At 45.3% G+C, this 26,806-nt stretch overlaps 1 protein-coding gene across 1 annotated transcript in view; it reads right to left on the reverse strand.

The window, feature by feature from the left end:
• The window catches only part of HCK (HCK proto-oncogene, Src family tyrosine kinase), a 45,460-nt gene extending 35,397 nt beyond the window's left edge, over positions 1-10,063 (reverse strand). The window contains exon 1 of the mRNA XM_027558841.1: positions 9,765-10,063. The gene's annotated coding sequence lies outside the window, so the exon portion shown is untranslated. The remainder of the gene's footprint in view (positions 1-9,764) is intronic.
• Positions 10,064-26,806: the final 16,743 nt, after the last annotated feature.

Genomic DNA, 26,806 nt, shown 5'->3' on the forward strand with positions numbered 1-26,806 from the left:
ACTGCCCTGCAGTTTAAGACATTTCTACCTTCCTTTCCTTGCTTCTTCCCTTCCTTCCTCTCTCCTTTCATTTGGAGTCAGACATGCCTTGCTAGGTATTCATGTATGGATGTGAGAGCTGGACCATAAAGAAGGCAAGCCCCATTGGAGAAGACTCCTGAGAATCCCTTGGACAGCAAGGAGATCAAACCAGTCAATCCTAAAGAAAATCAATACTGAATATTCATTGGAAGGACTGATGCTGAAGCTGAAGCTCCAATACTTTGGCCACCTGATGTGAAGAACTGACTCATTGGAAAAGACCCTGATGCTGGGAAAGATTGAAGGCAAAAGGAGAAGGGGACAACAGAGGATGAGATGGTTGGATGGCATCACCGACTCAATGGACATGACTTTGAGCAAGCTCCAGGTGATAGTGAAGGACAGGGAGGCCTGGCGTGCTGCAGTCCATGGGGTCACAAAGAGTCAGACACGACCGAGTGACTGAACAACAGTGCCTTACTATCTTATCTGATGCCTCTCGTAACCTCTCCTAGCTGCTTCTACAGGCATTCCCTCTAATCAGTTTCTGAGAGTCACCTTCTCCAAGGACCTGACTAACTGAATGAAATGCCTTTAGCTGCCAGGGTGCCCTAGATTTCTCCTTTTAAACAATAGTCACAAATGTGTGTTTAAACTGAGAAGGACTGTCCATGTTTGTTTATCTTTGCTTGGAGATGAACAGTCTTTCCTTGATTGGAGCTGAATGAAGGTGACCCCCTTCCAAAAGGACGTGGTGGCCAGTTCGCCCAAGGGACAATTTTTTCACTTCAACCTCCCACCGTGCTCCAAGGTCAGCTGCCCCTAAATCTGACCCCCTCAAGTGGAAACTTCAAAGTTTCCATCGTGTGCTCTGACCCTTTTACACTTTCTTTTTTATTGTTGACAGAGCCAGTTCTTTTCTGTTTTGGAGGGTATGCATTTTTGTTTTTAAAATTACCTTTCATCACCTAGTAAAACACTACATTGTCCTTGTTAAAAATGAAAACAATAAAGCTAAATCTAAGGCACATTTGGAATAAGGCCAGTAAGATACCCTTTCCAGGCCCTCCATGGCCACCCCTCCATTCACCACCCCCTCCCAGGTAGCCTCTTCTTGTACATTTGCATATTATATTAAAGCAGATATGTCAGTGCCCCGCCCCTTGGCCAGCTGTTCACCCTTCTGAACACTCGCTGGACGTCCAACTGCCAGGACCTGCATCTCTTCATCTAGGAGATTTCTCTGTAGTCCTTGGCGCCTCCTCTGCCCACGAGCCTGGTAAGTGGAAGTGCTAGAGGATTGTCAGCCCTCGGGAGCCAATCTCATCCCCATCAGCTGTGACTGACAGGATCAGGCAGATAAGTATCCCAGTTCCTCTGCCTTTTGAGCTGGCTTAGCGGCTCCCAGCACTCCCAGTAGAACTAAGCTCCAGGTGCCGACAATGGGATAGACTTGATCACATCTTTATTGTCTGCTGACCTGGGTTCGATCCCTGGGTTGGGAAGATCTCCTGGAGAAGGGAAAGGCTACCCACTCCAGTATTCTGGCCTGGAGAATTCCATGAACTGTATACATGGGGTTGCAAAGAGTGGAACAGGACTGACGACTTTCACTTTCACTTCTCTTCTCTGTCTTGCTTCCCCACTCTCCTACAGGGTTTTCTGGGATCGAATCCCAAATAAACTAAATAGACATTTGACATGTCTTCTAGGGTCCGCTTCTGGGGAAACTCAGACTGACACATATACACTCATAGAAAATATGGAGTATCACTTTTTTGTGTGTGTTAACATAAAAGGAATACTGTTTTGCACAAATTGTGAGGCAGTAGTCATCTTATCCTCATTTTTTAGATGAGGAAATTGAGACTCAGGGAGTGAAAGAATTTGGTGCGTCACAACTTGTATGAAGCAATGTTGGCACTCACACTCAGGCCTCCCATGCTCTGTCTGCATGCATGTGTGCTGAGTAGCTTTGGTCATGACTGACTCTTTGCAACGCTATACGACCGTAGCCCACCAGGATCCTCTGTCCATAGGATTCTCCAGGCAAGAATACTGGAGTGGGTGGCCATTTTCTTCTCCAGTGCTCTGTCTATGGTTCTTCATTTCTCTGGCAGAGTAGAGGGAGGGTCTTCTATTCTTTTGGCTGCACCTAAGTCTCCTGGACCAAAGGATTTCATGGTGATGGTGGGAGCTCAGGTAGGTGTCGTAGTTCAGGATGAGGACTGTCACAAGGCCCAGTGCAGGGCAGGGCCACCCAGAGGGTGCAGCCTGTGTGGCCACAGCCACTGGCCAAGAACAGGACACATTTTACATTCAAGCAAGGGTTTCTTCTCTGTCATTACCCATGCCTCTGGAATTACACACTAAAACTCCCAGTCCTGGGGTGGAGGAAACTGGAGAAATGGCATGGGGTATCAAAGCGCTGCAGTGGGGGTGGCTTAGAAAGACAGGCTAAGAGATTGTACCATTAACTTACTCTGTAACTCTGGGAAAGTTACTTACCCTCTCTGGGCCTGACATTTCTTTTCTATAAAAAGGGAGGCCTTGTCATGATTTTAGGACTGGATTTGAAAACTCAAATAAGCTATAGGGGCCCACAGGGCTATCCACATGGGGCAGGTAGTCCAGGCAAGGGTGCTGCAAACTGGACAGTTTGGGGGCAGTCTACAGGGCAACCCCACTCAGCATCACCCACATGAGTGAAGAGCAGCAGAGCACAGGAGACCAAGGTTCTAGTCCCAGCTCTTTCAGTGGTTCAAGAAAAGACAGAAATTCACATTTCTATGAGCTCTCTTGACTTTAAATATTAGTGCATATTTAAGAAGAATCATTGTGTGAGGCCAGAGAAGGCAATGGCACCCCATTCCAGTACTCTTGCCTGGAAAATCCAATGGATGGAGGAGCCTGGTAGGCTGCAGTCCATGGGGTCGTTACAAGTCACACACATCTGAGCGACTTCACGTTCACTTTTCACTTTCACGCATTGGAGAAGGAAATGGCAACCCACTCCACTGTTCTTGCCTGGAGAATCCCAGGGACGGGGGAGCCTGGTGGGCTGCCATCTATGGGGTCACACAGATTTGGACACGACTGAAGTGACTTAGCAGCAGCATTGTGTGAGGCCAACTGAAACACACATATTTGCTGAAATATCTCAGGCAAAGGAGGGGAGAGAGTGTTCAACACCCCTCAATTCTGTATTTTTGAGGCCCTACTATGTCTCATTCCTACTGGAATGCAAAAGTAGGAAGTCAAGAAACACCTGGAATAACAGGCAAATTTGGCCTTGGAATACGGAATGAAGCAGGGCAAAGACTAATAGAGTTTTGTCAAGAGAACGCACTGGTCATAGCAAACACCCTCTTCCAACAACACAAGAAAAGACTCTACACGTGGACATCACCAGATGGTCAACATCGAAATTAGATTGATTATATTCTTTGCAGCCAAAGATGGAGAAGCTCTATACAGTCAGGAAAAATAAGACCAGGAGCTGACTGTGGCTCAGATCATGAACTCCTTATTGCCAAATTCAGACTTAAATTGAAGAAAGTAGGGAAAACCACTAGACCATTCAGGTATGACTTAAATCAAATCCCTTATGATTATACAGTGGAAGTGAGAAATAGGTTTAGGGGACTAGATCTGATAGAGTGCCTGATGAACTATGGACGGAGGTTCATGACATTGTACAGGAGACAGGGATCAAGACCATCCCCATGGAAAAGAAATGCAAAAAAGCAGAATGGCTGTCTGGGGAGGCCTTACAAATAGCTGTGAAAAGAAGAGAAGCGAAAAGCAAAGGAGAAAAGGAAAGATATTCCCATTTGAATCCAGAGTTCCAAAGAATAGCCAGAAGAGATAAGAAAGCCTTCCTCAGTGATCAATGAAGAGAAATAGAGGAAAACAACAGAATGGGAAAGACTAGAGATCTCTTCAAGAAAATCAGAGATACCAAGGGAACACTTCATACAAAGATGGGCTCAATAAAGGACAGAAATGGTATGGACCTAACAGAAGCAGAAGATATTAAGAAGAGATGGCAAGAATACACAGAATAACTGAACAAAAAAGATCTTCATGACCCAGATAATCACAATGGTGTGATCACTCACCTAGAGCCAGACATCCTGGAATGTGAAGTCAAGTGAGCCTTAGAAAGCATCACTATGAACAAAGCTAGTGGAGGTGATGGAATTCCAGTTGAGCTATTTCAAATCCTGAAAGATGATGCTATGAAAGTGCTGCACTCAATATGCCAGCAAATTTGGAAAACTCAGCAGTGGCCACAGGACTGGAAAAAGTCAGTTTTCATTCCAATCCCAAAGAAAGGCAATGCCAAAGAATGCTCAAACTACTGCACAATTGCACTCATCTCACACGCTAGTAAAGTAATGCTCAAAATTTTCCAAGCCAGGCTTCAGCAATACATGAACTGTGAACTTCCAGATGTTCAAGTTTTAGGAAAGGCAGAGGAACCAGAGATCAAATTGCCAACATCTGCTGGATCATCAAAAAAGCAAGAAAGTTCCAGAAAAACATTTATTTCTGCTTTATTGACTATGCCAAAGCCTTTGACTGTGTGGATTACAATAAACTGTGGAAAATTCTGAAAGAGATGGGAATGCCAGACTGCCTGACCTGCCTCTTGAGAGACCTATATGCAGGTCAGGAAGCAACAGTTAGAACTGGACATGGAACAACAGACTGGTTCCAAATAGGAAAAGGAGTACGTCAAGGCTGTATATTGTCACCCTGCTTATTTAACTTATATGCAGAGTACATCATGAGAAACGCTGGACTGGAAGAAGCACAAGCTGGAATCAAGACTGCCGGGAGAAATATCAATAACCTCAGATATGCAGATGACACCACCCTTATGGCAGAAAGGGAAGAGGAACTAAAAAGCCTCTTGATGAAAGTGAAAAAGGAGAGTGAAAAAGTTGGCTTAAAGCTCAACATTCAGAAAATGAAGATCATGGCATCTGGTCCCATCACTTCATGGGAAATAGATGGGGAAACAGTGGAAATAATGTCCAACTTTATTTTGGGGGGCTCCAAAATCACTGCAGATGGTGATTGCAGCCATGAAATTAAAAGACACTTAATCCTTGGAAGGAAAGTTATGACCAACCTAGATAGCATATTGAAAAGCAGAGATATTACTTTGCCAACAAAGGTCCGTCTAGTCAAGGCTATGGTTTTTCCAGTGGTCATGTATGGATGTGAGAGTTGGACTGTGAAGAAAGCTGAGTGCTGTAGAATTGATGCTTTTGAACTGTGGTGCTGGAGAAGACTCTTGAGAGTCCCTTGGACTGCAAGGAGATCCAACCAGTCCATCCTAAAGGAGACCAGTCCTGGGTGTTCATTGAAAGGACTGATGCTGAGGCTGAAACTCCAATACTTTGGCCACCTCATGCGAAGAGTTGACTCACTGGAAAAGACTCTGATGCTGGGAGGGATTGGGGGCAGGAGGAGAAGGGGACGACAGAGGATGAGATGGCTGGATGGCATCACCGACTCGATGGACATGAGTTTGGGTAAACTCTGGGGGTTGGTGATGGACAGGGAGGCCTGGTGTGCTGCAATTCATGAGGTTGCAAAGAGTTGGACACGACTGAGCGACTGAACTGAACTGAACTATGTCTCAGGTGCCAGGAGTTAGAGATACAGTAGTTTTGGAGACAGACATGTCTGTGCCCTCATGGGACTTACATTCTAAAAGAGTTTAAAGTTCAAGCCCTGACCAGTCCTCCAAATGCAGACAACTCTCTCCTCACCCTCTGGGGTAAGAGGCCCCCAGAGAGCAGCCTGGTTGAGGTGAGATTGAGACTCATGCTTAATGAATGATGGTTTTAATAATAATTTTTGATAAGGAAAATAGCAAGTGTTGACCACAGGGTGGAGAAACTGGAACTCTTGTACATTGCTGGTGGGAATGTAAAGTAGTGGAATATAATTTGGTGATTCTTCAAAAGTTAAACATGGAGTTACTATATGACCCAGAAATTCTACTCCTAAGTATATACCCAAGGGAACTGAAAACAGGTGCTCAAATACATGTACATGCATGCCCATAGCATTGCCATTCACAATAGTCAAAAGGTGGAAACAACCTAAATTTCCATCTACAGATGAGTGGATAAACAAATCATAGAATATACATACAATGAAATACTATTCAGCCATAAAAGGAATTAAATGTGTTAGTATTTAATGTGGATGAACCTTGAAAGAAGCCAGTCACAAAAGGTCACATATTATGTAATTCCATTTTTATGAAACATCTAGAATACATTAATCCATTGATACAAAATGCAGGTTGGTGGCTGCCAAGGGCTGAGGGGTGGGAGGAAGGGGAATAACTGACCATGGCGTTTCCTTCTGGGATGAAGAAAATGTTTTAGAACTACACAGAGGTGCTGATCACACAACCTGTGAACGTACTGAATGCCCCACTGCATTGTTCACTTAAAAATGGTTCATTTTATAACGTTATATGAATTTCACCTAAAAAAAGTTTTAGAAATTGAAGACTGTGGACTTCATAGTGGTTAAAACTTCACTTTCCAATGCAGGGGGTGCAGGTTTGGGAAACTAAGATCCACATGCCTCGCTGCCAAAAAAACCAAAACACAAAACAGAAGCAATAGTGTAACAAGTTTAATAAAGAATTTTAAAATGGCCCACATCAAAATATTTTTTTAAAAATTGCAAGCTACCTAAAAGTGCTTTGCTAGGATGGTTAAAACAAATTATAGTGTCTCCAAACAGTGGACCATTACTCAGTCATTAAAAATTTGAGGATGTTTTAATGACATGGAAAAATGCTTGCAATGTAACACTGAGCAAATAAGTGGGATAAAAATTGTATATGTAGCATTTTATTAATTATGTTAAATAAAACGTGCACAGAAAAGAAGACAATAAAAATAAACTAAAACATTTGCTACCCAAACATTTTTTTAAAGAATTCATGCTTCTGGGAATTTCCTGGCTATCCGTTGATTAGGGCTCTGCGCTTTCACTGTTGAGGGCCCAGGTTCAATACCTGGCTGGGGGACTAAGATTGCTCAAGCTGTGAGGGGAGGCAAAAAGAAAACCAAAAAAACTGAAAAGCAAAACAAAACAAAAAAAGGTGCCTGCTCCTATTGTTGGAGCATATACTAAATGTCAGGCGCAGTGAATAAGGCGGAGGAGAATCTTTGCCCTCCTGCAGCTGAGAACAGGTGACAGGGGCCCTGGATCTAGAGGGAGCTGGAAGGTCAGCAGAGCCGATTCTTTCTTGTCTCTTCTCTGCCCCAGACCCCCTGGGTGACATTTCCACGCCTCAGTCCTCCTCATACACAAAAGCTGCCCCTTGGGAGAGCCACTCAGCCTCTCGGTGTTTCCCCCTAGAAACACCTGTACGTGAGCCCAAGACCACACGTCCAGGCTGGCCCCAGCAGTGCTGTTTGTTGTCATGAAGCCCAGGATCAACCTGAATGTTCAACATCGGGGGGAATGAGAAGTAGGGCAGGACGGTACCCTCCTGGAATCCTCCACTTAGAATAAAGTAGAGCTCTGTATCTTATTCTGGCTAGATTCTGACAACTTAATGATAACAAGGCAGGGAAAATGAAACTGCCGCAGAATCTCACAGTTAGACAGCATTTATGTAGATCTTTAAAACACGAAAGACAATTTTATGTATTGTTTATGTACCCACATATATATGTAATGCATTTTTAAAGGCACAGACAGGAAGAGCTACAATTCATGATAGAGATTGTCTCTGGAGAGGGAGAGAAACAAAACTAAGATGGATATCGGGTAGGGAGGCTTCAATGTTATCTGTTACTTTTAGTAATTTTATTTTTCAAAAAATCTGAAACAAACGTGACAAAATGCAAACATTTGTTAATTCTGGGTGCTGGGTTCCTGGGATATTTAGTATATTACTCTCTTCACTTTTCTGTATTTAACGCCTCCCCCCCAAAAAAAGGATAGTGCAGAGAAAGCAATGATGAGAACTGATATCTTTTGAGGCCTTTCTCTGTGCTGGCCAAAGTGGTTCTCAAAGTGTGGCCCTTGAACCAGCAGCAACAGCATCATCTGGGAATAAAAATTCTTTAGGTCCTGTGCCAGATCTATTGAATCACAAACTCTGGGGTCAAGACCCAAAAATCTGTGTTTCAACAAGCTTTCCAGGTGATTCTTATGTACTGTTTAAGTTTGAGAACCACCAGGCTAGACTGTAATAGCTATAGTGAAAGTGAAGTCGCTCAGTCGTGTCCGACCCTCAGCGACCCCATGGACTGCAGCCTTCCAGGCTCCTCTGTCCATGGGATTTTCCAGGCAAGAGTACTGGAGTGGGGTGCCATTGCCTTCTCCGTGTAATAGCTATGACAGTTGTTAATGGATATTAAGCAGTTAGACCTGTTAGGCAATAAGCAGTTAGACCTGTCAGTAACTCAATCTAATCTTCAAAGCAACCCTATGGGGACTTCCCTGGTGGTCCAATGGCTAAGACTCTGAGCTCCCGATGCATGGGGCATGGGTTTGATCCTTGGTCAGGGAACTAGATCCCACATGCTGCAACTAAGACCCAGCGCGGTCAAATAAATAAATAAATACATTTTTAAAAAGATCCTCTGAAGTAGCCATTATTTCAAATATCCCCATTCTACAGTTGTGGAAACGGAGGCACAGAATGGCCACATCCTCTGTCCAAGGTCCAACAGGCAGGTTGGCCACCCAAAACCCCTTACTCAGCCACTGCACTAAAGTGTCACTTGAGTGCATGCTCAGTCGCTTCAGTTGTGTCCGGCTCTGTGCAACCCAGTGGACTATAGCCTGCCAGGCCCCTCTGTCCATGTGATTCTCCAGGCAAAAATACTGGAGGGGGTTGCCATGCCCTCCTCCACCCTCCTCCAGGGATCTTCCTGATCCAGGGAGCAAACCCAGGTCTCACATCTCCAGCACTGGCAGGCGGTTCTTTACCACTAGCGCCACCTGGGAGACCCAAACTCAGTCACATGACCTCCAATATACTCTCTCTCACCACAGTCTGGGAAGACAGACCTAAGAGCCCTCTTTGACAGATGAGGCAATTGGAATTTAAAGAGGGAGAGTGAGTGACTTGTCCAAGGTCTCACAGGAGGAAAATGAGGGGCCAGGCATCCTCCTGTAGTCTGTCCAGGAGGTTTCAGGGTCCGACCTAGACCGCCTGGGGATCAGGGCGCAGCTGGGAGGAGGAGGGAACCCAGCGAGCGAACCGACCCAGCTGCAACCTTGCCTGGGTGTGGCTCGCGCTGTCACGCCTACGGCCAGCTGTCCCCTTCCCCACCATGGCTGCCAAGCCGCCGTGACTGTGACCGTCACCCAGCCCCATCAGGAACCGTAAGGGCTTTTCCCCTCTCGGGCTCCTTGAAGCTCCCCCCCCCCCCACCCCTTTTTTTTTGTCTCTTGAAGAAGAGGAACCTGGATGGCCCAGGGAAGTGGCGGCTCAGGCAGAAAGTCACCCTCCGCGTTCCCAGGTTTGCAGCCGGGCCATTCGGCTGTTCATGCGGACATCCTTCCCCGCGGGTCGGTCCCCGCATCCCGCCGCCTGTCCGCCGCTCCCTCGACGGTCCCTTTCCGCTGCGCCCCAGCCTACGCGGCTCACCACCCTGGGTGCCCTCAGCAGCCCGAAGACCCGACCGTCAGGCCGAGTTAGAGGGCCGGTGTCCCCTGACCCCCGGATCCGAAGCACTCACCTGGGCGCCCGCTCCTCTTCCGGCGGGCAGCCCGGATCCTCGCAGCTCGAGCGCCCCCCCAGCTCGGCAGCCCCCGGAGTCCCGGGGCGCTCGAGAGCTAGGGGAAAATGGATTGACTTTCAAGAGGAGGCTGGGGATGCGCTCCGAGGGGCTTCGGTGCCGTGCGTCTTTAGGGGAGGGAGCCCTCTGGCGCTGGACTGTCCGCGTCCCCTTCCACTCGCCCCTAGGCCTCGGCGGTGCGTCCCCGCCGGAACCAGGGACTCGGTGGCGCCCACAGACCATCTGGGCGCCTTAGCCGCGCCCGGGGCGATGCTAACCCCGCCCCCAAGTGTCCTAAACCCGCCCCGGAGATTCTGACCCCACCCCAGGGACTCCAATCTCTGTCCCCACCTACCAAGATCCTAATCCCGCTGCCTAAGGATTTTTTTAAACACCGCCCATCCAAAGTTTCTAACTCTGCCTCCAAGAATCCTTACCTCGTCCCCGAAGGGCAACCCGCCCTTAAGAATTTTAACCGGTCCTTCCAAGGTCCTAATCCCCAAATAAACTAACACCTCCTCCAATGTATTCTAATCCCGCCTTCCAGTGCCCTAACCCTGTCCCAAACGATTCTAAACCCCACCCTCCCGAGAACCCCAGCACCCCATCTTCTCCTCCTGAGATCTTAATTCTGCCCCAAAGGATTTTGAATCTCACCTAGGAAGGAATTTTAACCTCACCTACCAGAGGTTTCTAATTCTGCCCCCAGGATTTTAATCCAGCAAGTGAAGGATCCTAGTCTCTTTCATAAAAAGATTCTAACCCAGCCCTCAAGATTTGTTACCCTAATCCTAGGGATTCTATTCTAATCTCACTCCTGGGTGATCCCAACCTGTTCACATAGGATTTTAATCCACCTCTCCCCTCAGGATTCTAATCCAGCCCATTCAGAGATTCAACGCCCGCTTTCCAGGTTTCTGATCCCACAAGTCAAAGGATTCTAAACCGGTTTGGGAGGATCCTAAGCCTACCTTCTCGTTCTCCCAGGACTCTCCCCCTCCTCCCCCAAGCATTCCCATCCATTTCCCCACCATTCTAGTCGCCTCCTTCTAGCCCAGTCCCCTCCCGAGCACTGTGTCCCAAGCCTGCCCGGCCCTTCTGTGGTCTGCGGTTTCCATTCCTCAGGCCCTGGCTATTCAAACTCCATGCAAAGTTTTTGCCCGCAGGAACCAGCCTGACTCACTCCTGGCCGGTTTCCCGGTAGCTCAGAGGAGCTTGAAAATTGAGGGGGTAGTAAATAGCGCTGGAGGGTACAGTTTGAGGCCGCAGATGAATGAGAGGTGCCCAGGGCCAGACAAGGGCAGAGCCCATCTCCTCCTGGAAATGGACTGTCACCCTAAATCCTGCTGAACACACCTCCAAAAATGTACAGAAACACTACAGTGTCTCTGTAGCCCCACCCACTCCCACCATATCCCATTCACTGGTTCATTCACTATGCTGGGGCTGAGCTACATAGAACTTTTCAACCTCAGCACCATTGATTGACATTTTTGTGCCTGCTCAGCCGCTCATTCATGTTCGACTCTTTGCGATCCCATAGACTGTAATCCTGCCAGACTCCTCTGTCCGTGGGATTATCCAGGCAAGAATACTGGGGTGGGTTGCCATTTCCTCCTCCAGATCTTCCGCACCCAGGGGTGGAACCGGCAGATGGATTTTTTACCACGGAGCCACCTGGGCAGCCCCACTATTGACATTTAGTTCCTGAAATTCTTTGTTGTCGGGATCTGTTCTGTGCATAGCAGGGGTTTGAACAGAATTCCCCGATGTCATCCACTCGATGCCAGTAGCAGCCCCATTCCTCAGCTGTGATAGCCAAAAATGTTTCCAGACATGATCAAAGGTCCCCTGTGGCGGGGACAGGGGATGGCAGGTGGTGATGGAGGGGGACAGAACCATGAATAAGAAAAAGAATGACCCTGCTCTTATGTGTTTGGTTTATGTGCTTAAATACATGTATGCCTTTTAAAAAGCAGATATTGTTTTAACTGTGTGTTTAATTTTCTTGGATAGCACCTCAATTTTGTACTTTTTTTTTCAGTCCATCACTAGATACTATTTATATCTAGCCATGTTCTGAAGGTCATTGTCTATATTCCCCACAGTCTATTTATCCATTCCGCTAGTCACAGACACCCAGATGGCACACAGCTTCACCCTACCATAAGCAGTGCCACTGTGAACATCAAGACATGAGTCCCCTTATGAACCTATGTGAGCATTTTCTTAAGACTTGGCTTTGCCAAGAATGACAGAAACTTACCAAATGGCTGCTGCTTGGATTCCTCTCCACCATTTCCCCGTATCTTGACTGTACCTTAGGTATCGTCTGCTGGTCTTAATCTGAGTCCCACAGAAGTAGACCCTAGACACAGATTAAAGTGAAAGTTGGTTATTTAGAAGGTGCAGAAAACACGGGTAAAGGAGTGGGTGAATGAGAAGGGAAGAAAGCCACTCAGGAAAGCATTACCAAGCGAGCTCCAACTGGGGGCTCCTGGAGCTCAATCACGCCTGGGGAGTGAACCCACACAGAGTTATCCCACCTGAGACATGAGGCAGTCCGGGCATTTATACACCAGCTCCTGTCAGACATTGGATGAGGGCTGCTCCTGCTGCTATTTAGTCACTACCGAGTGTCTGACTCTTTGCAACCCCATGGCTGCTCCGGGTGGGGCTGGATATTAATTCTCCAACATTTCTGGCCTGCCCCATGCATGCTCTAGTCACCAGAGAGAGTCTAAGAAGACAGATGCAGGTTCTGGGGATGTTAGAGTGTCATTGCCAGCATCAGCTACATCTTCTGAGTTTGCCACTCTGATGGCAAAGGACCAATGATAGCAGAAACATTCTCCTTTTAATAGCCAATTTCTCCAATTTCTTTTTTTGCTATTAAAGTAATGCTGCAGTGAAAATCACGTATGTGTTCCCAACGGCCCTATCAACTTTACTGCAGCATAATTTTATAAATAAAATGTGCCATTTAAAATACTCAGCTTGATGAGTTTTGGCAACTGTAGACATCCATGTAACTACCACACTAATCAAGATATAAAGTATTTTTATCACTCCAAGAAGTTCCTTTATACCCTGATACATTCAACTTCCCCACTCATTTCCTCAGGTAACAATTGTTTGGCTTGTTGTCACTATAGATTAACTTTGTCTTTTCTAGAATTTCACATAAATGCAATCATACAATATGTTTCTTTTTGTGAGTAAAATTGGCCTTCATTTTACTCACATATTGCTTTTAAGACTTTCCACGTTGTTTCATATTCTAGTATGTTTTCCTTTTACTGTGCTGAGTAGTATTCCATAGTACAAATGTATCACTATTTGTTCATCCATTTACTTGCTGGTGAATATTTGGGTTGCTTCTGTTACATGAATAAAGCTGCTATGAACATTCATGTACAAGTCTTGGCGTGGATACATTTTCATGTCTCTTGGTTAAATGGTTTGGACTGGAATTGCTGTATCATATAGTAAATACATGTTTAACTAAGCTTCCCACTAGGTGGCTCAGACAGTAAAGAATCCACCTGCAATGCAGGAGACCCGGGTTTGATCCCTGGGTCAGTAACTTTATAATACAAAACTAAAGTGTTTTTCAAAGTAATTATACCACCTTGCATTCCCACCAGTGATGGAAATCACTGTGGTTTCCAGTTTTACCATGTCCTTGTCAATTTTGTATTGTTGTTCTTTGTGATTAAAAAAATATTTCCCCTCTAACTCATATTAGCATGAAAGAACATTGATACAATTACAAATTTTACCCCAAAACACTGCCTTACTAGTATTTGGGATAGCAAACATTTTGTCTACTCAGGCATTCATTCATTCATTGTCATGGGGAATATAGCTGACCACAAGAAATGGTGCTAAATACTGCATCTTTGAAGTCAGACTAGAGTTCAAACCCTGACACTGCCATTTATCAGCTCAGTGATCTTGCACATACTGAGTTACCTCTCGGAGCCCATCTCCTCATCTGTCAAGTGGGAATAGTAATAGTATTTACATCAGTGAATCATTGTGAGAGTCAACTGACATCTTATGTCTAAGGATGGTAAGGATTATAAGAAAAATAAAGCAAAGCAAGTGGCAAGGTAGCAGGGGTGGGGAAGGAGTGATGGTGTGACCCAAGACGGAGTGGCAGGGAAGCCCTCTCTGAAGAGGGAGCATGTATGCAGATACCTGCTGAATTGGGGGAGTGAGTAACAGATGGTCTGGGGAAATGTGTTCCAGGCAGAAGGAATAGTAATGGCTAAGGTCCTGAGGTGCGACTGCACTTGATGTGTTTAAGGAACACAAGGAAGTCAGTGTAGTTGGAATAGAATGGGCACAGAAGAGAATGATGGAGAGGATGTTGGAGAGGGTGTGAGGTCAGACTGTAAGGCCATGAACATCCTGATATTAAACTTTAATTGACACAGGTTGGGAGCAATCAGAGGGTTCTGAGCAGAGGAATAAGCCACAACTGGCTTGTATTTTAATGGGATCTCTCTGGCTGCTTGGAGGAGAATGAATTAGAGGGACCGGGGGAAGCAGGGAATCCAGTCAGCAGGCTGAGGCTATGCTCCAAAGGTGAGATGATGGTGGCACGGGCCAGGGTAGTGGCAATCGACAGTTGTAGATATTTTCTCAATCATTTTCAGATGCCTTAAACTTCATGGATATGCACAAGAAAAGTCATTGCAGCACCACTTTTTACCAGGAAAGAATTGGAAATAAGCTAAATGCCTATCATTTGAGGGCTGGGAAAAAATGATAATACAGTAATGGAGTGCCCAGGAATTGTCAAAGGAATAATGATGTTTAAAAACTACACACTGACAGTGAACAAACTGAAAATAAAGCTAAGAAAACAATTTCACTTACAATATTAATGAAAAGAATAAAATATTTGGGAATCAATTTAACAAAAGAAGTGCAAGATACTTGGAAAACCAAGAAACATTCTGGAAAGAAGCTTAAGAAAACCTAAATAAAGTCATCTCATGGGATGGAAAAGACATCCCTTTGTGGACTAGAAGACTTAATATTAAGATGGTGATACTTCCCCAAATGGTCAACCAAATCCCTATCAAAGCCCCAGGTATCTTTTTAAAAAAATAAAAATAGACAAGTTCACCCTAAAATTTGCATATAAATGCAAGGAACCCAGAACAGCCAAAACAATCTTGAAAAAGTAAACACTGAAGGACTCACTCTTTTTAACTGAAAAATTAACTACAGTAATCAAGATAGTGTGGTTACTGGCATAAAGGTAGAAATATAGATCAATGGAACAGAATTAAGAGTCCAAAAGTAAATCCTCACATTGACTGCCAATTGATTTTCAACAAGGGTACTGAGACAATTCAATGGGAAGAAAGAATAGTCTTTTCAACAAATGGTTTTGGAACAACTGGATATCCCCATGCAAAATAATTAAGTTGAATCCCTACCTCACACCACCCACAAAATTTAGTTCAAAATGTATCATAGACCTAAGTGTATGAGCCAAAACTATAAAACTCTTAGAATTAAATCTTCATGACCTTAGGTTAGGCAAAGCAATCTTAGATGTGGCAAAAGTGATAAAAGAAAAAATAGATAAACTGGACTTCATCAAAAGTAAAAACTTGTATTGCAAATGATACAACCAAGAAGATGAAAAGACAACACACAGAAAGGGAGAAAATATTTGCAAGTCATACATCTGATAAGGTACTGGTAGCCTAAATATTTAAGCAACATAATTCAATAATAAAAAAGACAACATACTTGAAAAGTGGGCAGAAGATCTAAATAGGTATTTCTCCAAAGAAGCTATACAAGTAGCTAATAAGCACATAAAAACACTTAGTAACATTAGCCATTCAGTTCAGTTCAGTCACTCAGTCGTGTCCGACTCTTTGCGACCCCATGAATCGCAGTACGCCAGGCCTCCCTGTCCATCACCAGCTCCCAGAGTTCACTCAGACTCACGTCCATTGAGTCGGTGATGCTATCAGCCATCTCATCCTCTGTCATCCCCTTCTGCTCCTGCCCCCAATCCCTACATTAGCCATTAGGGAACTACAAATTAAACCACAATGAGATGTCATTTTATATCCATTAGAATGGCTAATAAGAATAAACACATAATAGCAACAGTTGATAAGACCACGAAGAAGTTAGAACCTTTACGTATGTATCATGGTGGAAATGTAAAACGGTGCAGCCCCTTTGGAAAGTGGTGTGGCAGATCCTTAAAAAGTTACCATGGAGTTACCATGGAACCCACTTCCAGGTGGTCCCACTTTCAGGGTGTCTACCAAAAAGTACTGAAATGTATGTCTACACCAAAATTTGTAAATGAAATTTTCATAGCAGTATTATTCATAAAAAATAGCCCCAAAGTGGAAACAACTCTGATGTCCATCAGTGGATAAATAAAATGTGCTATATCCATTCAATGGACTATTATTTGACAATAAAATGGTATGAAGTATTGATAATAAAATGGTATGAAGTATTGATATATGCTACCACATGAACTTTGAATATTTGTTAAATCAAAGAAGTTGGTCACAAAATATCATACATTGTATAATTCCATTTATATGAAATATCCAAAATAGGCAAATTTACAGAAACAGAAAGTAGGTTAGTGATTGTCTAGGGCAGGAGTGGAAAGAAACAAGGACTGACTGCTAATGGGTACAGGGCTTTTTGTGGGGGGGTGTAGGTAATGAAAATGTCTTAATGGCTGCACAACTCTGAGAACATATGAAATATTACTAGATTGTACATTTAAATGGATGACTATGTGGATTTTAATTCAATAATACTTTTTTAAAATGAAGAAAGTTCTATGTACTAATAGGGAACAAGTGTGTAAGTGGAGGGGAGTGAGGTGCACAACAGCTTCTATTATGTTTTTCTATGTGTGTAGAACAAGAAAACAAAGATATGGGAATTTACCAGCACATGCCGGGGCTGAGTCAGGAAGGGCACACGTAAGAAACAGCCCCTGTGGTTTCTTCCAGGGAAGGGAACTATGTAACTGGATGAGAAAGGAGAGAGGGAGGCTTATTGGTCCTAGTATACCCTTGGTACTCTTGAATTTTGAACCACCTGAATATATTAATTATTCAAAAAATATTAATTATTCAAAAGTAAAGTCATTTAAAATATCAGAGATTTCATGGACAAGATAGAATTGAGGCTGGGTAGGATTTTTAGGGGATGAAGAGTCCCAAAAGGTTCTGTCTGTGCACTTGACACTAGGGCCAGCAGGGCAGGAATGATGGAAGCAAAGGCACTTGAGACTGGACTGACTGCTTCTCACTAGCTGTGACTTTGGTCAAGTTACGCAACTCCTCTCTGTCCATGCTTCTTCATCTGTGAAGTGGAATGGTAAGAGTGCTGACCTCACCAGGTCACTGAATCATTGCATTTCAAGCTCATTACTGTGCCCTCACTTGCATCATCTCATTTAATCTCTTTGAAACAGGGATGATTATAAGAGGATGGCTCAGAGGGGTAAAGACACTTGTCCAAGGTCACACAGCCAAGAACAAATTCGAACCCAGGTCTTTGAGCCTCCAGTGTGCCTCCAAAAGCTGTGCTTGTAACAACTACACAAACTTAGTAAGTGTGCCCTGGAGACTGAAGAGCAGAGAGAGAGAGACGCTGATGGCAGGACATGACACAGGGCTCAGTCTTAGAGAACAGTGAAGGCTTCACTTTACAGAGGGTCAGAGGGCTGCTCTTTCAGAAACATATTTTCCTATTTCCAGGAATATTTGCATTTTATTTATTTCAGATGCTTTGGGAACTGCTGATTATTCTACATTCAAAGCAGGATAGGGGATGGGGAAGAGAGCCACAATGATTATTTCAGGGCCCAGATATTTCCCCTTTTAGTTGCCAAGTAGCCAGTGTTCATTTCACAGCTACACCCTCCCAGGCAGGAGGTCACTGTTGCCCTCATTTTGCAAGAAAGGCAAATGAAAATCTGAGAAGTTTAGCCCATGAGAACTTCACAACAGCCCCTAGCAGATCCTTGACTTCTCTTCTTAAAAAACTCCTCCAGTCTCCACCTTCTCTAGCTGCCCCCACCAAGCCCACCTCTGCCCCTGCCCTGGCTTATTTTTCTCCAGGGAACTTGTTGCCACCAGGCACTCTAATACATATCTATGTTAACCTGTTTGTTGTCTATCTCTTCTACATTTTTTTGGCATGTTCCATGCAGATACTATTCATGTACACTGTTTTATAGATGGAGAAACTGAATGAATGAAACAAATAGAATGATGAATGACAGTGCCTAGGATCCAAACCCATTCATTGATTAATTCTATTAATATTTATTAAGGGCTTACTATGTGTAGCTTCCAGGCTTATCTTTACATATTTACATACAAATACAGGTAGGTGGCACACTGGTAAAGAATCTGCCTGCCTACACCGAAGCTGCAGGCGATGTGGATTTGATCCCTGGGTGAGAAATATTCCCCGGAGGAGGAAAAGGCAAGGCACTCCAGTATTCTTGCCTGGAGAATTCCATGGACAGAGGAGCCTGGCAGGCTACAGTCCACAGGGTCATAAAGAGTCACCCACCACTGAGTGACTGAGCATGCACACACACATAGGTAAAAAAAATAACCATGTTATATTTTTAAAAAATTAATGTACTCTCTGTACTATTCTACAAGCTTGTTTTACAGCTCTCTCTATGTTAATTCACCTGAGCAAGGCTGGGGCCCATGTCCTTTAATCTCTCCGAAAGCAGCCAGGAGCTGGGAGGACAAAAATTTACAAGATAGTCTTGGCCCTCAAGCAATTCAGTTAGGGAGACAGAAACTTAGACCAATAACTTAGACACAGAAGTGGAAAATTCTGTGGTAGAGAGGCACATGACATTGTAGAACCGAGTAGGAGGGACACTGGCTCTGCCTGGGGTGCATCATGGAGAACTTCCTGGAGAAGGTGATCCTTTGAGGTTTAAAGGATAACAGTGGAAGGTCATGGCAAAGGGTCCTCAAGATAGAAACTACAGCCTTTCAAAGACTGGAGACTGGCCTGTTTGAGGAACCACAAACCTTCTTTTTGTTGGTGTCTGAATGAAACTCCAATACTTTGGCCACCTCATGCGAAGAGTTGACTCATTGGAAAAGACTCTGATGTTGGGAGGGATTGGGGGCAGGAGGAGAAGGGGACGACAGAGGATGAGATGGCTGGATGGCATCACCGACTCGATGGACGTGAGTCTGAGTAAACTCCGGGAGTTGGTGATGGACAGGGAGGCCTGACGTGCTGCGATTCATGGGGTGGCAAAGTGTCGGACACGACTGAGCGACTGAACTGAACTGAAGCCTTAGGCAAGACAAGGCACATCCGGAGGCTGGAGATGGCAGCAGCAGCAGCGGATAAGGAGCTGGGACTTTCTCATGAGGGTGACCAGGGAGATTGCCCTATGCGGGTCTTGGAAGCTCACCTACCCCAGGTACTACCCTAGCGGCAGCCGACCTCCTGCTCAGGGGTGTGGCGGAGCAGAACGGGGACGGGGGTGTTGGGGGTGTCCACGGAGTTGTTTTTCTGCCCCCAGCTGCGTGGCCACCTCCAGCTGATGGATCTCCCCCGAGGAGGAGGGGTAGGGGACAGTTCGGTTTCACAACCCTACTCCCTTCCCCCGGTGTCTCCGGAGGCCAACAAAAGAGGAAGCGCTACGTGGACTTCCTCCTGGGTCCGGGTGCGCGGGAGCCCAGGGGGCTCCTTCGGTAGGGCGGAGGGATGGGCGGAGAGATGGGCGGGGCAGAGCATGACCTGCCCGCCAACCCGCGCTCAGCCTGGTCTAGCCCCGCCCCCTTCACTCGGTGGCCGAGCTACGGCTGGGTGAGTCCAGGCCTGGACCCCGGGCAGGAGGTTCGCCTCCTGGCAGTCCTAACTCACTATTCCTAAAAAAGACCTCTTTTCTAAGACTCACATCTTGAATGAGAGGGCACATCCTACCCAGAAATTTAAAACTGAGGCGTTGTGTATGAATTAACATGGAGATAGCCCCAATATATGCTTTCAGAATAGTATAGAGAGCATTATTCATTAAAAAAACAAAAACAAACGGGAAACACATTGTTTTGTGTCTACCTATATACACAGCCGACAAGAACAGAGATAGTCACTGAAGAAGAGTGTACCATGGGACCAGAGAATTTAACAAATTCCCTCTAGTTGTTAAAAGTAGACTGTATTTGTTTTTATTTGTGTAATTAAAATAATAATAAATGAGAGGATTGGTATGTATGGTTATGGAAGGTCCTTTCCCTAAAGTTTCTTATTGCGAAACTTCCCCCAAATACATCAAAACTGAAAGACTTTTACAACAAAACCCCTATACTCACCACCTGCATCTACCATGAACCTTCTACTTGTCTACTTATCACAAGTCTATCCATCTAGCTGTGCATCAATTCCTCTTTAAAAAGTATTTCAGAGTGAATTAGTTCAATCTTTGTTTACAAATTTTTGATATAAAATATATGTACAACAAACTGCATAAGATTAAGTGTTCATTTGCTGAATTTTTGCAAATGGATTGTACATTTATATAAATTCAACCCCATTAAAATAGACATTGCCATCAATCCTGAGAGTTCCCTTTTGTCCTATTTTAATTGCCAGCATTCTGTGAGTCAGCATTTCACACAGGGCCAGGTATATAGTAAGTGCTCAATAAATGTTGGTTGAAGGATGAATGTGCACATGGCCTTCTCCCCTGAGGCCAGGATCATGTCTTTTTTTCTTGTACTCCCCACAGAATGGATACACAGTATAGCTCAGATGGTAAAGAATCTGCCTGCAATGCAGGAAACCTGGGTTAGATCCCTGGTTGGGAAGATGCCCTGGAGAAGGGAATGCTACCCACTCCAGTATTCTTGCCTGGAGAATTTCATGGCCAGAGGAGCCTGGCAGGTTACAGTCCAAGGGGTCGCAGAGAGTCAGATACGACTGACATACTTTCTTACCTTCCTAGATGCTTAATGAAGACCATTGACTGTACTATTTACACATTGCTGTGTAACAAATTGCCCCTAAATTTAGCAGCTTCAAACATTGTAAACAGTTGTCTCATGCAGCTTCTGTGGTCAGGAATCTGGAAGCCGCTTAGCTTAATGGCTCTGGCTTGGGGTCTCTCTGAAATAGGCAAGGTAAACTTGGTCTACAGTCAAATGAAGGATTGACTGGGGCTGAAGAGCCATTTCCAGGATGATTCACTCATACAGCTATTGGCAGGAGGCCCAGAAGCTCACTACGTGAACCCCCCCATAAGGTTGCCTGAGTGTGCATATGACATGGTGGCTGGCTTCCCCTAGAGCAAGTGATTGGAGAGAGGAGGTGATGCATCACGCTGGTCACACAGGTCATCTCCATTCCATGTGGGAGTGGTCCACACAAGAGCAGGAATGCCAGGAGGTGAAATTACTTGGGGGCTTCTTGGAGAAGGAAGTCATTATGAATATGGATTCAGATTCTCTGAGCCCTTGCTTTGTGTTGGATGCTGTGTTGGGCTCCAGGAGGGAGTATAAGTCACAACCAATTCTTCCCATCCCCCTCACAAGATCAAGATCTGTGTGTGTGTGCATGTGTTGGAGATGGAGATGGGGAGGTCAGGTAGACATTGAAACACATGGGGTTGTAGAGTATGATAAATACTGCAATAACAGGTTTTTACTTGTTTTTCTATAATTCATATTCATGGCACAATATTTAAGATACATCATGAAAAGAGAGTTTCTTTTCCTCCATATTTTACAACTGTACATTCCTCCAGCTCAGAGACAACAACTATTACCTATCTTGTATATCCTTCCAGAACTATGTATTCCATGCGGAGACACAAAGACATTCTCTGCCCTCTTTAAAGAAAAGGATAACACCATCCAAAGTGCATTATTCTGTATCTTGCTTTTATTTTTTCCAGTTACTTTATCCTAGAAACAATTCCACATCAGTACACAGAGAGCTGGGCTTCCCTGGTAGCTCAGCGGTAAAGAATCTGCCTGCCAATGCAGGAGATGCAAATTTGATCCCTGGGCTGGGAAGGAAATGGGAGGAAATGGCAACCCACGCCAGTATTCTTGCCTGGGAAATCCCATGGACAGAGGAACCTGGCAGGCTACAGTCCAGGAGGTCGCAAAGAAGTCAGACATGACTGAGCAACTAAATGACAACACCACTACTACTTCATTCTTATTTATGGCTGCATGGTATTCAGTTGTCTGCACGAGTCCCAGTTTATTTAATCAGTTCTCTATCACTGAACATTCGATTTGTTTCTAATCTCTTGTCCTTAGAAGCAAAGCTGCAGTGATTTTCCTTGTATATTCATCATTTCCATGTTGTGAGTATGAATGCAGGAGACCTTCCTGGCAGTGAAACCATTGCATCGGAGGGTGTGTGCATTTAAAATATTGCTAGATATTGTGAAGTAGGGTTTATACCAACTCGCCCTCCCACCCAAAACATGTGAGTGCCTGTTTCCTCATACCTACCCACACTGTAAGTTGTCAAACTTTCCAAACTCTGCCAGTCTAGTAACTGAAAAAAAAAATGACTTCTCAATGCAGTTTTAATTTGCATTTTTCTTATTAGAGTGAGGTTGAACATTGTGTCACAAGTTTCAGAACCAATTATCTTTTCTGTGAACTGAAAAAAATAATTTGCTTATTTTTCTGTTGGGTTATGGGTCCTTATTATTTATTTGAATGTTCTCTTTATACATCAAAGACACTGTCTGCGTGATAAGCTTCAAAAATAATGTTTTGGAACAATTTGCTTCGAGACAGAAATGAGAAGTTTCTACCCCACGAGCTGCCAGGTTCTTCTGTCCATGGGATTTCCCAGGCAAGAATACCAAATGGGTTGCCGTTTCCTTCTCCAGGAGATCTTCCTGACCCAGGGATCAAACCTGGGTCTCCTGCATTGCAGGCAGGTTTTTTTACTGTCTGAGCCACCAGGAAAGCCTGAAGTTTCTACAGGTCACATCATTTTCTGTGCATCACTGCAGGGGCACCTAAGGGTTAAGGGAGCAGCCATGCCATGTAATGTTCTAGAAGGTGATGCTAAGACCCGGTGGTGGGGTTGCAGGGAGAAGCGTGGGCTAGGAGGCAGTTGTGAGCCCTTGTCCTAGATGGAAAGAACTATCTCAGAAGACAGCAAGCTTTCCAATGCAAGAAGTAGACAAGACAGGCTGGCTTGGCTCTAAAACATTTTGCCCTTCATCTGGAATGTCTGCGAATAGGCAAGTCAGAAATAGGAGGACACAACAGTGCGTGCGTATGTGGTAAGTCGCTTCAGTCATGTCCAACTCTTTTTGACCCCATGGACTGTAGCCCGCCAGGCTCCTCTGTCCATGGGATTCTCCAGGCAAGAATATTGGAGTGGTTTGCCATGCTCTCTCCAGGACACAGCAGTGGGGCTGTCAATTTCTGATCATTTGCTGGTTACTGCATCTGGAACATTAATAGCAATATAAACTCCTTAGAGAGGAAGCCCCATGAGGCCAATGTTCAAGTGCTAAATAAGCAGTTGTAAAGAATGAGTGAAGGAGGGAATGAGTGAGTCTAATCAAAGGATATGAGATATTACTGTCTCTCAGCTGATAGGAAGCCCTCTTCCCCTCCCTCCTTTGAACCTGCCCTCCCTTCTTCCTTCCTCTTAGCGCATCTGAGCCAGTTCTTAGCATCTCTCCTCTGGTCCTTGTCCCAGCCCTCTCCCTAGGGCCCCAGGGCCCAGGTTTTTCTCCCCTCTAAGCAGCTAGATTCATTTTGAGAAAATGCAAGCCCATTAGCTCACTCCCCACTGCCTATACTTCCCAGCCTGCCCTTCTAGGGCCATCTCAGCCTGTCCATTTCTCTGATTTCCTCCCCTACAAGCCCTGCCCCTCACTGCACATACCCCATGTACCTCCCAAATAAATCATGGTCACATTGATTAAGCACTTACTAGATGCTTTTGGGGTTTTCCTGATAGCTCAACTGGTAAAGAATCTGCCTGCAATGCGGGAGACCCCAGTTCGATTCCTGGGTTGGAAAGATCCCCTGGAAGAGGGCAAGGCAAACCACTCCAGTATTCTTGCCTAGAGAATCCCATGGACAGAGGAGCCTGGCGGGCTACAGTCCCTGGGGTCACACAGAGTCAGACAGGACTGAGCGACCAAGCAGCAGCCGCAGGTGCACTTTTATGTGGATTATCTTGTTCACGCCTCACAGCAATCTACGAGACCTATGAGGCCAATGCTGTTATTGCCCCACATTATAGATGAGGAAAACAAGACCTTTAGGGGCTTACCCCAAGGTCACCCAACTGCAGATGACAGAGTTGGGACTCAAAACCACAAGTCTGACCCTGGCGCCAGAGTGTTTAAGTGTCTCAGAGGGTGCCACGTTCCCCTGTCTACACTCATGCTGGGCCCACCTGAAGGGCTCTCCCTGCTCTTGTCAACCTGCCAAAACCCACCTTGTCCTTCAAGGTCTCACTTGTAGGTCACCTCCTCCAAGCAGCTTTTTCCAGCTTCCCCAGAAAGAGCCAGTTTTTCACTCTTTGATTTTACAGTTGAGAATTTTGTGTAGTGATCATTTGGGGACCATCAGCCTAGGAGCCCCCAGCAGGCAGAGATTATTCTGTATCTCCCTCTAGTGTCTAGCACAATGCCTGGCACAGAGTGGGGGCTCTCTAAATGACAGTGACTGGATGATAATGGTGCCAGACCCCATCCCCAACATGCAGTTGCAAAGGATTGCTGGGAGTCTCCAGGGCCCCAGGTGGGAGGGACTTCAGTGGCAGTGGCAGTTGGAGACAGTTGGAGTGCCAGGCAGTGGATGAGTGCCTGGCACTCATCCACGGGGCAGGAGTGTCCTCAGGGGATCCAGCTGGTCGGGGAGTTCCATCCTTACACCACCCCTACATGTCTTTGGGAATCAGCTGTCCCTGCCCAGGGGGGTTTCCTGTCTTGCAGTGCCAGGAACTGAACCATGATGGGAAGTGACCCTGGCAGGGTTTCTGAAGGCTACAGGAGGAAGTGTGGCCAGAGTCCCCATGCTCAGAGCCTGGGTCACCACAGCCTTCAGAAACCAAAGGGTTACATGGCTTTAGTAAGAGGATAGTTCCGGGGTGGCTAGGGACTTCCTCAGGGTATGAGGGGAAGTTGCTCCATCCTCAGAGCTGTGGGGTAAGAGCTGTCTCAGTGCCTCTCAGCAGTCCTGACTCTGTGCCAGGCTAAGACTGTGGCCAATTTCCAAGCCTGATCCTTTTGCAAAGCCCTCAGGCCTTTAAGAGGGACCCCTATCTCTTTGGTCTCTGCCCCTTGTCAATGGACTTCCCCCTCGTGGCTGCCTCATTCAGGAACTTACCAGGACACCTCATGGCCTCAGGTCTAAATACCTCAGCCTCTGATCAATGTATCCCAAAAGTAGGTAGACAGGATAGCAGAGCCAGTATGAGCCTGGGCTCTGGGGTGAGCCGGATATGGGTCCAGATCCCAGCTCGCTGTGGATCTTGGGGGTCATTCACTTCACCACTTTGAGCTCCAGTTCCCTCATCCATAAAATGAAGACAAATAAATTTGAAAATATAAAAATTAAAAATTTGTTCAGAGGAAGATACCACAGACCAGTGGTTCGCAGTATGGTCCTTGAACCATTACCATCATCCGAGTACTTGTTAAAAACAGAAGTTCTTGAACTTCCCTGGTGGTACAGTGGATAAGAATCCGCCTGCCAATGCAGGAGACATGGGTTTGATTCCTGGTCTGAGAAGATTCCACATTCCACAGAACAACTAAGCCCTTGCACCTTGACTACTGAGCCCCAGCTCTGGAGCCCATGAGCCACAACTCTGAGCCTGTGTATTGCAACTACTGAAGCCCGCGAGGCCTGGAGCCTGTGTTTCACAACAAGAGAAGGCATTCCAATGAGAAGTCTGTGCACAGCAACGAAGAGGAGCCCCCATTTGCCACCACTAGAGTAAGCCCATGCCCACCAACGAAGACCCAGTGCAGCCAAAAATAAATAAATAAATAAATATTTTTAAAAGCCACAAGTTCTTAGGGTGTCCCTGGTGATCCAGTGGTTAAGACTTTGCCTTCCAGTGCACAGGGTGTGAGCTCAATCCCTGGCTGAGAGCTAAGATCCCACAGGCCTCGTGGCCCAAAACCCAAAATGTAAATCAGAAACAATATTGTAAAAAATTCAATAAAGATTAAAAAAATATTAAATAAGTAAATGCTAAAAACACACAAACACACACAAGTACTTGGGCCCCATCTCTGTTCTATTAAGTCAGAAACTCTGGGGTGGGGATCAGCAATCTGTGTTTTACAGAGCCTTCCAGGAGATTCTGATGCATGCTAAAGTTTGGCAACCACTGCCATAAATAAACTTAATAGATGGGCAAGGGACTAGGAAAAGATGTTTATAAAAATATCCAACAAGGGATTAAAACCTAAAAGGTATAAACTACTCCTGCAAATCAACAAGAAAAAGACAGGGAACCCAAATGATAATGGGAAAAAGATATGAGCAGACAATACTGAAGGGGAAGCCTAAATGCCTGACAACTATAGGAGAAGGTTCTGAATCTCAGGGTCAACAGAGAAACGCAACTTAAAGCAACCTGATGCCACCTTACACCCAAATAGGCAAAAGGTTAGAAAGTCAGATGATGGAAAAGTCGCTGATAACATGGGGAGACAGTATCCTTCACACACTACTGGTGTAGTCATTCTAGCGAATTTTAGTGAAAATGAAAACATATATACCCTATGATCTACTCTTGGGTATAGAGCCCAAAGAAATTTTCGCACAGCCCCACAAGGGTCATGCACAAAGATTTTCATCACAGTGTGGTTTATGCTAAGAGGAAATCAGAAGCAACCTGAGCATCCATCAGTGGATGCTCAGCTTGGAATATTTTGCAGTGGTTGGATGTAATAAGTTAGGTTTTTACACAGGAAGGAAACAACAGAA

This window comes from Bos indicus x Bos taurus, chromosome 13 (assembly GCF_003369695.1).
Source record: "Bos indicus x Bos taurus breed Angus x Brahman F1 hybrid chromosome 13, Bos_hybrid_MaternalHap_v2.0, whole genome shotgun sequence".
Lineage (NCBI taxonomy): Eukaryota > Metazoa > Chordata > Mammalia > Artiodactyla > Bovidae > Bos > Bos indicus x Bos taurus.